Here is a 13,237-nt window from a genome sequence, read left to right on the forward strand (position 1 = left end):
TTGCCCGCAGTAGAGTGTTTTCATGTCCCATAACTCACAGCAACCTCCAACTCCTGGGCTTAGGCAATTCCCTTGCCTCAGCCTCCCAAGTAACTGAGACCATAGGCGCCTGCCACAATGCCCAGCTATTTTTTTTGTTGTTGCAATTTGGCTGGGGCCAGGTTTGAACCTGCCACCCTCAGTATATGGGGCCGGTGCCCTACCCACTGCGCCACAGGCGCCACTTCCCCCCACCCCCCAAAAGTTTTCTAGTTCTTGGAAATAACTGAGGACCCTTGCCTTGTACTAAGTAGTCTTCCCAACCCAACCCTTAAGAAAAATTTACTCTCAAAAATGTGTGGATTCAGTCTTAGCCCACAATGAATGCCACGGATTCAGTCCTAGCCCATAATGAATGCCACGGATTCAGTCCTAGCCCATAATGAATGCCGTGGATTCAGTCCTAGCCCATAATGAATGCCACGGATTCAGTCCCAGTCCACGATGAATGCCATGGATTCAGTCCTAGCCCATAATGAATGCCGTGGATTCAGTCCTAGCCCATAATGAATGCCACGGATTCAGTCCCAGTCCATGATGAATGCCATGGATTCAGTCCTAGCCCATAATGAATGCCGTGGATTCAGTCCTAGCCCATAATGAATGCTGTGGATTCAGTCCCAATCCATGATGAATGCTGGGGAATCTGGGTTTCCTGCTTCCTTGCCCTTTGCTCTATCTTGCATTTTTTTGTTGCTGGGTATTTTTCTTTTCTTTTCTATAATCAATATTTACTGATGGTTCTTTCTTATGCTTTCCTTTTTTTCCTTGTTACCATTTCTTATTTCTCTCCATTTCCCCCTCCCTCTTTTCTTCCTTCCTTTCTTCATATGTTGGCACAGGAGCTGACTTCTCCAGTCCTGTAAGAGGTGATTGTGCACATCTGTTTCTGACCCTGCATTTGGTGATGTCATATAGGTGGCTTGAAATGGAAATTGGAGGATGCCCCAAATATGGGCATCTCTTGTCATCTGTTTGGTTCTTTTTTTTTTTGAGACAGAGCCTCAAGCTGTCACCCTGGGTAGAGTGCTGTGGCATCACAGCTCACAGCAACCTCCAACTCCTGGGCTTAAGCAATTCTCTTGCCTTGGCCTCCCAAGTTGCTGGGACTACAGGCGTCCACCACAATGTCTGGGTATTTTTTGGTTGTAGTTGTCATTGTTGTTTGGCAGGCTCCGGTTGGATTTGAACCTGCCAACTCTGGTGTATGTGGCTGGCGCCCATCTGTTTAGTTCTTGGGTGGCTATTTTATAGCACATTACTGCATCCCTTCATCATGTATCCATCTCCCTGTATGTCCACACATCCATCCACCAAACCATCACCCACTGAACCATCCATCCACACAATATTCTTTTTTTTTTTTTTTTTGAGACAGAGCCTCAAGCTGTTGCCCTGGGTAGAGTACCGTGGCATCACAGCTCACAGCAACCTCCAATTCCAGGGCTCAAGCCATTCTCCTGCCTCCACCTCCCAAGTAGCTGGGACTACAGGCACCCACCACAATGACTGGCTATTTTTTGGTTATAGCTATCATTGTTGTTGGGCGGGCCCAGGCTGGATTCGAACCCTTCAGCTCAGGTGTATGTGGCTGGCACCTTAGCTGTTTGAGCCACAGGCGCTGAGCCCATCCACCCAATATTCACTAGATATTTCTCATGTGCCAGGACCTGTACAGGATCCACTGGGAAGGCAGAATTGGCCAGAGCCTGCTCTCTGCCCTAGAGGAATTGACAATTGAGTGGAACAGACACTGTACAAGTTCAAGGACTGTCCTGGACATCATCTCATTTGATGATCACGGTCAGTATTGTTATCTCAGCGTAACCATTGAGGAGATTAAGTCTCAGAGAGGTTAAATGAATTGCCTGAGGTCACACAGCCGGCTGTGCATTCATTTGTTTACGAGTATGACAAGGCATAATACTCAGCTTACAGAGGTGCTCAAATCCAGCCAGAACGTCAAGGTGAAAACAGATTTTCAAACCCGTCCCTCAGAAATAAGCCTCCTTAAAAAAGAAATAAAAAGAAAGAAAAGAGTAGGGAAAGTTATTTTTCCATCTTGCTTAGATGGGGACAGTTTTGAATTTATTTTTTCAGATTGAACAATCGTTCCTCAAATGGATAGTGATAGGTGATCTAAAAAATAATCTTTAAAAACGTCGCCGAGTTGGGCATTTCCTCCGGGTGACATAACTCAGTGTGACAGAATGCATTTAAATTCACGGAAAAGAAATGGCAAGGAGAGCAGTGCAGAAGGTGTTGGTGTGGGCTGTGGCTGCTTAACCCTCTCCTTCCACGTCCTCACCCCTTCCCTCCGCCGTCCAGGGCCTGCAGGCACTTTCATTTCCCTCACTGCTTGAGCATCCGAAAGCCTTTCTTTGTAGACCTCAGGCCCCGGATGCAGGGGAGGATGTGGGCTTCTCTATGGGCTCAAGAAAGAGGTGCTGGGACCTCTTGACAACGATTCTCTCTGAATTCCTACCTGTTCCCATTGCATTTCTATTTTTCCACGTGGTCACTGGGTATCAGGGAGCAGGCTTTGCCTTGGGAATGCCAAGGCGAGGCCCCATGGGGCTCAGGGACAAGGGTCTGCCCTTAGCTGTGCCACAGTCCTTATCTCCAAGAGGCAGGGCCCCAGGACCACGTGAGGGCTATTAGTGAGAGAGTGTGGATGGCAGTGCTGTGCTCAGCATCCTAGACTCTCTTTTGTGGGATTGTGTTTTTTTTGAGACAGAATCTCACTCTCTCCATGAGTGCCTTGGCATCATCATAGCTCACAGCAACCTCAAAGTCTTTGGGCTGAAACAATCCTCTTGCCTCAGCCTCCCAAGTAGCTGAAACGATAGGCCCCCACCACAAAGCCTAGCTAGTTTTTCTATTCTTAGTAGAGATAGGGTCTCGAACTCCTGAGCTCAAGCAATCCACATGCCTTGGCCTCCCAGAGTGCTAGGGTTATAGGTGTGAGCCACCTCACTGGCCTTTAGGTGATTTTTTTTCAACACAGTCTCATGTGTTGCCCAAGTTGAGTTGCATGGCATCAGCCTAGCTTGCAGCAACCTCAGACTCCTGGGTTCAAGTGATCCTCCTGCCTCAGTCCCCCAAGTAGCTGGGACTACAGGTACCTGCCACAATGCCAGGCTAATTATTTGGCCAATTTTTCTACTTTTAGTACAGATAGGGTCTCTTCTTCAGGCTGGTTCAGAACTCCTGAGCTCAAGGGATCCCTTCGCCTTGGCCTCCAAGAGTGCAAGGATTACAGGTGTGAGCCACCTTGCCTGGCCTATTTTCTGCTCCTATAGTTCCAGCTTCGGCCATTGGGAGGGCTCTGGTATCCCTCGGACACCACTATCAATGTGGGTTTCCTTTGTGGTACGGCCACTAAAATTTTGTTTATTTTGTTAGCCATAGCAGGGCTCTTTGCAGTCTGTGTGTGCATGGTTGAGTCGTGCAGAGATTTAAGCAGAATTTATAAAAAAAATGTTGAGGGTGGTGCCTATGGCTCAAAGGAGTAGGGCGCCGGCCCCATATGCCAGAGGTGGTGGGTTCAAATCCAGCCCCAGCCAAAAACTGGAAAAAAAAATTTTTTTTTTTTTTAGTTTCTCCTTTTCTGTATCTTTCCTTCCTTTCTGCAATTTCTTCTGACAGTTCCCAGCTGTTTCTGTGACCACAGGCTCTGCCCTTTGATTCTACAAGCCAATAAGGCAGTAGATTTCTACTCACGGCACAGACTAAACCTGTCTTCAGTCTAAAAGCTCATAAAAGACTGGAAACTCACTGAGTGCTCTTTGTTCTGCCAAGTATAGACACCATTCCAGGTTCTGCCTGTCGTGGGTTACAATCCTTTTTTTTTTTTTTTTTTGAGACGGAGCCTCAAGCTATCTCCCTGGGTAGAGTGCCATGGCATCACGCTCACAGCAACCTCCAACTCCTGGGCTCAAGCGAGTCTCCTGCCTCAGCCTTCCAAGTAGCTGGGACCACAGGCACCCACCACAATGCCCGGCTATTTTTTGGTTGCAGCCGTCATTGCTGTTTGGCGGGTCCGGGCTGGGGATTCAAACCCGCCACCTTAGGTGTATGTGGCTGGCGCCTTAGCCGCTTGAGCCACAGGCGCCGAGCCGTGGGTTACAATCCTAATTACCTCCTACAGGCTCCACCTGCAACGTATGAATTTGGGGATTATGCTTCCAGCACATGAAGTTGGGGGGACGCATTCAAACCACAGCATTCCTTTTACCACCCTATGTCTGCAGGCCCCCTGGTCCCGTGAGTGTTGGCCACTGAAGGCCAGTGCCACCCCTTCCTTGCAACTTGCTTTGGGCAGATCTGCCTTACCTAGAAAATTCCTCTCTTCCCATTCCCACTGTCACCAGTGGTCCCCAGTAGCTAGTGACTGGCACAGGTGTACAAGTGCCAGCCCCCGGCTCCAAGGGGACCGATCTCTGGTTCAACTCATGCTCCCCAGCTTCCTACAGATCAGGCGGCAGCTGGTCCCCATCTTTGAATTCTTTCCTTCTGCTTTCCTGTATGTGGTTCTCCTAAGAGGTCGACCGTCACTCATTCTAACAAGAATCCCACTCGGGAAAACCTGGCCCAAGACCTCCCTCCATCAGGTCCCTTCTTCCTCCCGAAGGTGGTACCTACCCTGTTCTTTCTCATAGGGTGCAAGAAAAGAGAAGTCGGTGTACAGATGACGGAATGTGCTTTGGGAAGTACAATTAAAATGTCACACAAAAGGCTGGGCATGGTGGCTCACGCCTGCAGTCCTGGGAGGCAGGTAGATTGCTTGAGCTGAGTTCGATACCAGGCTGAGCTGGAAGGAATGAGACTCCCATCTCACTAAAAATAGAAAAATTGGCCAGGCAGTTCAGCCTGATTAGTTTTGTCTGATTAAATCTGCCTGGCTAGTTCAGTCTAATTAAATTAGTCTGACCGGTTTAGTCTGATCTGTCTAGCTAGATTGCCTGATTGAATTAGAATAGTTTGGTGCTATTAGTTTAGTCTGATCAAATCAATCTGATCGATTTCGTTTGATTGGGTTAGTCTGATTCAATCAGTCTGATTGGCTTAAACTGGTTAAATTAGTCTGATTGGTTTAGTCAGATAGGTTTGGTCTAGTTTGCTCAATCTCATTAGTTTAGCTCGATTAGTTTTCTCTGGTTAAATTGGTCTGATGCGTTTAGCTGGCTAGCTTGGCCTGATTAGTTTAGTTTGAATAAATGATTCTTATCAGTTTTGTCTGACTAGTCTGGTTCATTTGGTCTGGTTAATTCAGTCAGTCTGACTAGTCCAGTCTGACTGAGTTAGCCTGATTAGTTTAGTTGCTGCGACCTTACAGGTAAACTGGTTGTTTTCGGGACACCCTGTAAGGTCAGACCGCCTGGGTTTGAATCCCAGCTCTGAATGAAGAAGCTGCCTGTCTTATCTCTCAGTTCCTAACTCTCCTCTTTCCCATTGTTAATTCTACCCTTGAGTGTTCTAGTCACTCTCTTGCACACATCCTCAACTTCCCCACTTTGTTTGATCTAACCATCGCTATCCAACATTTTACCCACTCACAAAACTGGAGAAAATTCACACAACCCTGCTGAAAGTCATGACTTTGCACAGTTAAATTCATAACCTCCAGTAGGCCCCGTCGGAGTCTGTCCACTTGCCGCCTCTCCCATTTTGTCTCTTCTCAACTGTTCCCTAAGCGTCTCCTATCATCCCTTTGGAAAGGGATGGGGAGGGGATGGGCAGGGGGCACTGCTGGACACCAGTGTATGTAGAGAACTTGTCATTCCTTTATGCCTGTGCCAGCATGACAGCCACCTTCTCAAGGAAGGAACACACAGTCTCTGTGGCCACCATGGAATTTGGATTCAGTGCCAGGTGTGTTTATAAGAGTTACCAGTCAAGGTCAAGGCTGTGGAATGTGAAAGCTACTCCTCTCTAAGGAGGAAGCAATTAATCCCTGAACAACTGAGTTTGGCTGAGGCTCCTCCTACTGGGGCAAAGGGCAGGGAGCACCATCCGCACATCTCCACCCAGTGCCAGCTGGTCCAGTGTGTAAGCAACACGAACGCCTCGGGGACTCTTTCAGACAGTCTCGATTACTGTGTGTCCCCGCCGATGACATTGCTGACAGAGAGAGCCAAAGTCATCAGAAGAAAACCTCCACAGCGAATCCAAATCCCGAGGCTCTGTCTCTTCTTTTGCTATGTCAAAGTATTTTATTTTTTAACAGCCTTATTGTGATATAATTGACATAACATAAACTGCTTGTGTTTAAAGTGTATAATTTAATAAGTTTCACGTAGGCATACCCTATGAAACCGTCACCCCCAAAGGTCTTCTCGAGGACCCCTTTGGGACCCCTCCCTCCCTCTCCTCCCATCCCACCTTCACCTCAGCTCCCCGGGCCAGCACTGATCTGCCTTCTGCCATGAGAGACATTTATGTTTTCTAGAACTGTATTACATGAATTCATCCTGTATGTGTCTTTTTCGTTTGGTTTCTTTCAAGCTTCAGAATGACTCTGAGATTCATCCATGTGGTTGTGTGTGAAAGGTGTAACTGATGGTGCCCAGAGGCAAAGCCACAGCTAGAGAGAAGTTTAGGTCAGCTTTATTGAAAAAGGGGAAGGTAACCCACATGAGCCATGCAAAGATGGTACCTGTGCCCAGGGGCAGTTAGAGACCCCTTTTATGTGGGGCTGTGGGTTGTGGGCACATTCCACAGGTTGAGTGTCAAATTAGGGTCTTTTGGTGAGAAGTTCTCAAGGGGTGGGGGGCTAGTCAGATCCTCTGTGTCTTTGTCTTAGGAGGAGAGAAGGAGGGGGAGGGGAAACTCATTTGTGTGTGGCTGGATCAGGACCCCCACCCATTACATCAGGAAATGTGCCTGTTGACTAGACAGACAGCTGAAGAGTAACCCGTCTTCATTCCTGGATTCTTCTATTTATTATTTTGTTTGTTCTCCTTGCAGTATTAAACATCTCTTTTCTAGGAAAGATCCTGGAGAAACAAGGCAGCATAGTCCCTGCCCCAGGCGGACCTTGGTGTCTACTGGGGGAACTAAAGCATTGGATGTAAAATTATGCAAATAATTCCCGCCCTGAGGCAGGAGGAAGTTCAGAGATTTTGAGGACTTAAAAAACCCCAGTGTTTGCGCTGGACTTGAGGAGAAAGAGCAAGAGAGAGAGAGAGAGCATGGAGGGATGGAAGTAAGGGTGTGACCCTGCAGCCTCTTGTGGACTATGATGAAATTTTGGACTTTACCTGGAAGCAGAAGAGCATCCTTTGGTGTAAATGGTAAGGGCATGAACTCTGTCATTTTTTTTGAGACAGAGCCTCAACCTGTCCCCCTGGGTAGAGTGCTGTGACATCACAGCTCACAGCAACCTCCAACTCCTGGGCTCAAGTGAGTCTCCTGCCTCAGCCTCCCAAGTAGCTGGGACCACAGGCGCCCGCCACAGTGCCTGGCTATTTTTTTGTTGCAGCCATCATTGTTGTTTGGTGGGCCCGGGCTGGATTCGAACCCACAACCTTAGGTGTATGTGGCTGGTGCCTTAGCCACTTGAGCCACAGGCCGAGCCAACTCTGCCATTTTTCAGCTATGAGTCCTTGGGAAAGTTGCTCAACCTTTCAGTGGTCCAATTTTCTCATCTATCACAGGAGAATATCCTGGTAGTCTATCCCATAAGACAGTTTTTAGAATTAAATGAGTTGGTGTATGTAAAGAGCTGTTCACAGCGACTAGTGCATGAGAATTTGCAATTTTTGTTGAAGAGTTTTAATCAAGAGAATAACAGGGGTCTGACTCTGTTGTCCAGGCTGGAGTACAGGGGGCAACCATACACCACAGCTTCTCTACAGCCTTGAGCTTCTGGGTTCAAGCCATCTTCCTGCTTTAGCCTCCCAAGTTGGAACCGCAGGTGCAAGCCACTACACCTGACTTTAAAAAAAAAAAATTCTGTAGAGATGGGATCTCACTGCCTTGTCCAGACTGGTCTCAAATTCATGGCCTCAAGTGATCTTCCCACCTTGGCCTCCCAAAGCACTGGGATTTCAGGCACAAGCCCCTGCACTTGGCTAGGTTTTTCCTTTTTGAGTCCTTCCTTTTGCTTTTTCTTCTCTTGCCTGGGAAGCCATTCTTCTCCTGACACCAGAAAACTATTAATCTATATTTCATTCTAGTTTTTTATGATTTAATTAAAATAATAACTCTTTTGAAATTTATTTTGATATACGGTGAGAAACTCAGAACATTTTTTGCCCTCGAGTTGTTAATGAATCGTTCTTGCATTATTTATTGAGCATTCCACAAATTTCCCATTAATTTAAAGGCTACTTTAATCAATACTAAACCCTATGTAGGCTTGGGCCTGTTTTCAGGCTTTTTAATTCTTTCATAGCTATATCTATTCTTCTGCACTGTTTTAATTATTATAATTTTACAATCCATTTCATATCTCGTAGATAAAATCCATTATTTATGCTTTTGGAATTTTTCTTTATTATTCACCTTTTTAATTTTTCTGTTGAAAGTTGAGACTAACATTTTTAAATTCCAGAAAGTTTCCAGCCAAGTTTTAATTGCAATTCTATTAAACCTTCGCTTGGCTTTGAAGCAGAATCAATAGATTTGTAATACTATTTTCCTATCCTTGAAGGTGGTGTATTCTGTAAATATGCAAGTTCAGGGGCCTCTCTCTCTTGGGGCTGTGGAGGGTCCAGTTTTTCCTCAGCCAAGGATGGAGGCAGTATCAGCCCCTGAGGACCATTGTCAGGACTGCCAAGAGCGGGCAGCCTTGTTTTCCTGCCTCAGACATTTGGAAGAAAAGAAAAAATAAAATAAAATCAATATGCAAGTCATGCCCTCTACAACATTTTGTTGCTACTTCAAATACTTCGTATATCTTAAAAATCTTATTCCTAGATGAAAAAAAATCTCTATCTGTCTGTCTGTCTGTCATCTATCACTGTGGTTCCCAATTGGGAGTCGTTTTGTCTCTCAGGGGACATGTGGCAGTGTCTGGAGATATTTTTAGTTGTCACCACTGGAAAACAGCTACTGGCATCTGGTTCGTAGTGGTCAGGGATGCTGTAAAATGTTCCACAAAGCCCAGGACTATCCCCACACAAAACAATTATCAAGCCCCAAGTATCAGGAGAGCTGAAGTTAAGAACCCTGATCTAGCTCTATTGTGAATAGTCTTTTTTTTTTTTTTTTGAGACAGAGTCTCACTATGTCGCCCTCAGTAGAGTGCAGTGGCATCACAGCTCACAGCAACCTCAAACTCTTGGGCTTAAGCGATTCTCTCGCCTCAGCCTCCCAAGTAGCGGGGACAACAGGCACCCACCACAATGCCCAGCTATTTTTTGTTGCAGTTGTCATTGTTGTTTAGTTGGCTTGGGCTGGGTTCAAAACCCACCACCATTGGTGTGTGTAACCACTGTGCTATGGGTGCCAAGCCATGAATAGTCTTTTCTTCACAGGGTTATGCTACTGGCATAGCAGTATTTTGATCGGTAACAGAACACACTCTGTTAAGCATGTGAGAAGCTGGTCCCTTGTCTTCTGGGTATCTGTTCTGAACTCTGGAAAGAGAAGCTTCCCTTAAAAGCCCATGTCCCTGACTTGGAGGGAGCCTGAGAGGACAGTAGTGCATGCTCCTTCCCTGTGCCCAGGCTGCTTTAGGTTTCTTGCTAAGATTTGGTGTCCTAAAGGAGGCCAATCTTAGGAATAGGGAGTGGGAACCAAGGGAGGTTCAGAAGAAAATCTATGATTCCATTTAGATAGATGTCAATACTGGCAAAATCCATTCTTTAGATATTTCATGTAGGATAATGGTCTCCAGTGCCATCCAAATTATTGAAAAAGACCTAAATTCATCCTTCCTCATGGCTGAGTAGTCTTCCATGGTGTACACACACCACATTTTGTTAATCCTGTCGTGAATTAACGGGCACTTGGGTTGTTTCAACATCTCGCACGTAGGCAATCAAGCAAGGGGGAGGGAGAAGGAGGCAATGGGCAAAACCTCCCTGATGAGTATGAACACGATCTGGGTGGTGGGAATACGTATAGCCCTGGCTCAAGCATAACAAAATAGATACATGTAACCCCAAACACTGTACCCCCATAATATTTTGAACTAAAAAGAAAAAGAACTGGCAAAATCCACTCCTACTGACAGAAGTCAGAGGCATAGTCGATAGGTGGGGGTGGAGGATTGAGTGATAGAGCCACAAAGGAAACGGTGGGATTATCTCTACTATTGGGGCCTGCGTGTCAAGTGGAGAGTGTTTTTACCCAGGACTTTTTAGTCCTTAAAAAATGAGGCACAACCATTGCCTCAAGCCCCTTTATGTCCTTCCCAGTCCCCTTCCTCTCACTGTGGTGAAATACACGTAACATAAAATGTACTATCTTAAACCTTTCGAAGTGTACAATTCAGTGGCACGCAGTATTAGGCACATTCATTTTGTGACACCATCACCACCATCCATCTCCAGAAACTTTTTTCATCTTGAAAAACTAAACTCAATACCCATGAAACACTAACTCCCATTCCGCCAGCCCCTGGAGACCACCATTCTACGTTCTGCTTTTATGATCTGTTTGTTTTTATGATTTTTTAAAAACAGACTGGGTCTTGCACTCCTGGGCTTCAGCCATCCTTTCACCCCAGCCTCCCAAGTAGCTGGGACTCCAGGCACCTGCCACAAGGCGTGGCTTGTTGTTGTTGTTGTTCCAGTTGTCATTGCTGTTTAGCTGGCCCTGGCCGGGTTTGAACCCGCCACCTGGGTGTATGTGGCTGGTGCCCCACCCACTGAGCTACAGGCGCTGCCCTGTTTTTATGATTTTTTAACAGACTGGGTCTCCCTTGGTTGCCCAGGCTGGTCTTGAACTCCCAGGCTCCAGCCATCCTTTCGTGGTGCATATCATTCTTCATTTATTTTTCACTTAGTATTTTTTAATCTACTTATCGAACTGAAGTATAGTATCCTTTTGCAGGTGCCTACTTCTACTTATCTAGTGTGTCATTACTGGCTATTTGGGTGACATCCAGTCCTTTGGTATGACAATGCTTCAGTGAACATCACGTCTTGTTTTTGCATATTTATTTTTCAGCCAGTCATAATACTGGTTTTCGGTTGCCCCCCTTGTGTTCACTGGAAAGACAATATTATCATGAACTTAAAATATTCCTTTGGCTGCCCTCCCTCCTATAGTGATGATTCATATCTATTTCTGGTCCGTTGACATTGCTTACCCATTTCAGAGCAATAGTAAACAGCAATGGCTATCCTCGTTTTGTTCTTGACGTTAACGAGATGTCTTCCTGAGTTTCACTGTCCAGGATGATTGGGGTGTTGGGTTTGAGATAGATGTTATTAATCATGTTGAGGCCTTATTTTTTATTTGAGTTTATTTAAATGAATTGTATAGACTAATTTCAGTGTTATTATGTGTATTTTCATCTTCAAATTACTATAGCAATAGACTCCTAATATTGAAACAACCTTGCCGTTTTTTGATGTGTTGTTCTCCTAATCCATTGCAAGATTACACTTGCCTGCAATTTTTTAAAGTATTTTTGCACATGCAACATATTGTTTTGGGCCTGTTTTTAAATTGGCTATCTTTTAAGTCACAGTTACAAGGTTTTCTCTTTCCTAACAGAGCATCACGGAGATATAATTTATATGCAGTAAAATGCACAAGTATACAGCTTAATGAATTTTGACAAATATACACACCCCAGTACCCGTCATGCAGACCCAGGTATGGATCTGGGCCCTTCTAGTGAATGCCCACTTCTCTGATTTATTTATTTATTTCTTTCTTTCTTTCTTTCTTTCTTTCTTTCTTTCTTTCTTTCTTTTCTTTCTTTCTTTTCTTTCTTTCTTTCTTTCTTTATTTATTTTTCTTTCTTGTCTCACTTTGTCACCCCTGGTAGAGTGCTGTGGCATCATAGCTCACAGCAACCTCAGACTTCTGGGCTCAAGTGATTCTCTAGCCTCAGCCTCCCAAGTAGCTAGGATTACAGGCACCTGCCACAATGGCCACTTAACCTTACAGACTTGCAGTATCTTAGTTCCTTTCCTTTCTAAGTCTCAGGTTGCCTGTGGCACCTGGACTGCTGCCCCTGTGTCCCCTACATCCCAGCGTGGTGATAGAGGAAGGGCAGGCCAGGCCAAACATAAGGCACAAAGTCTTTATTGGGCTCAGACCAGGAGGCCGTGAGTCTTGAGGACCTCTGTGTATTTGTCAGTTTTCTTCTCCACGTTCTTTTCGGCCTGTTTCTGTAGCCTCGTGAGCTGTTCTTTCTCCCAGTAGTGGATCTTAGCCTTCTCCTTCCTCTGCTCCTCCAGGGTTGCTATCATTGTCTGGTACATCCAGCTCCTCCAGGATTGCTATCACTGCCTGGTACAACCAGCCAACTTTGTGTGCCAGGTGCCCCAGGTAGGCAAACTTTCTGGTAGGCTTCAGACCCACAATCCTCAGGACAACGGGAACTACCATCCATTTTTTCTTGTCCTAGGGTGGTGGGATCCCACACTTGGTCTGGTGGGGCAGCATGCCTCTCACAGTCTGCCAGAAAATGTGGCTGGGGGCCTGGAAATGGTAGTGATGGGGTGGTGTTCATCTGTTTATGGAGGAAGGACAGTTACTTTAGCTTGTTTCTGTAAAAATTGCCACAGATGTTGATGACCTCACAACACACAACCACCACCTTCTGGCCTAGCAGTACCCGTTTGGACACAATGGCCACCGGGCAGCCCAGGAGATGGCCTCTGCCATCCAGCACCAGGACCTGCCCCTCTGCCATCTTTGGCAGCTGCCTGGTCATTTATTTTTATTTCTTAGAGATAGGGGCTCTCTGGAGTACAGAAGCTATTTACAGGCACAATCATAGCTTCACAGCCTCAAACTCCTGGACTCATGTGATCCTCCTGCCCCAGCCTCAAAATTCTCAATATATAAACAGTTCTAAAAAGGTAATATCAAAAGAATTCAACAGATATGTATATATATCTTTTGGTCTATCTCGTGGTTGAAGCTTAATCCATCTTATTCCAAAATATCTTGTAATAATCACGATGTATGTATATACATGCATATAATATGCCATTAGGCTTCCCAATGCCTCTGTGATGTGGGTAGTAATTCACATTTATCCAGGACATGATATTTTCTAACATGC

General features: G+C 45.7%; 1 non-coding gene and 1 pseudogene across 2 annotated transcripts; one reads left to right on the forward strand and one right to left on the reverse strand.

The window, feature by feature from the left end:
- The first annotated feature begins 8,726 nt into the window (after positions 1-8,726).
- Positions 8,727-8,856, forward strand: LOC111724527. The gene has a single exon (XR_002772818.1).
- Positions 8,857-12,249: 3,393 nt separating this feature from the next.
- On the reverse strand, positions 12,250-12,862 carry LOC100952609 (annotated as a pseudogene). Its single transcript, XR_001161175.1, has 2 exons — positions 12,457-12,862; positions 12,250-12,419 (listed from the first exon to the last, which is right to left on the reverse strand). The product of XR_001161175.1 is annotated as a 60S ribosomal protein L13a-like (transcript).
- Between the last annotated feature and the right edge of the window lie 375 nt (positions 12,863-13,237).

This window comes from Otolemur garnettii, unplaced genomic scaffold (assembly GCF_000181295.1).
Source record: "Otolemur garnettii isolate 467f Iridium unplaced genomic scaffold, OtoGar3 scaffold00023, whole genome shotgun sequence".
Lineage (NCBI taxonomy): Eukaryota > Metazoa > Chordata > Mammalia > Primates > Galagidae > Otolemur > Otolemur garnettii.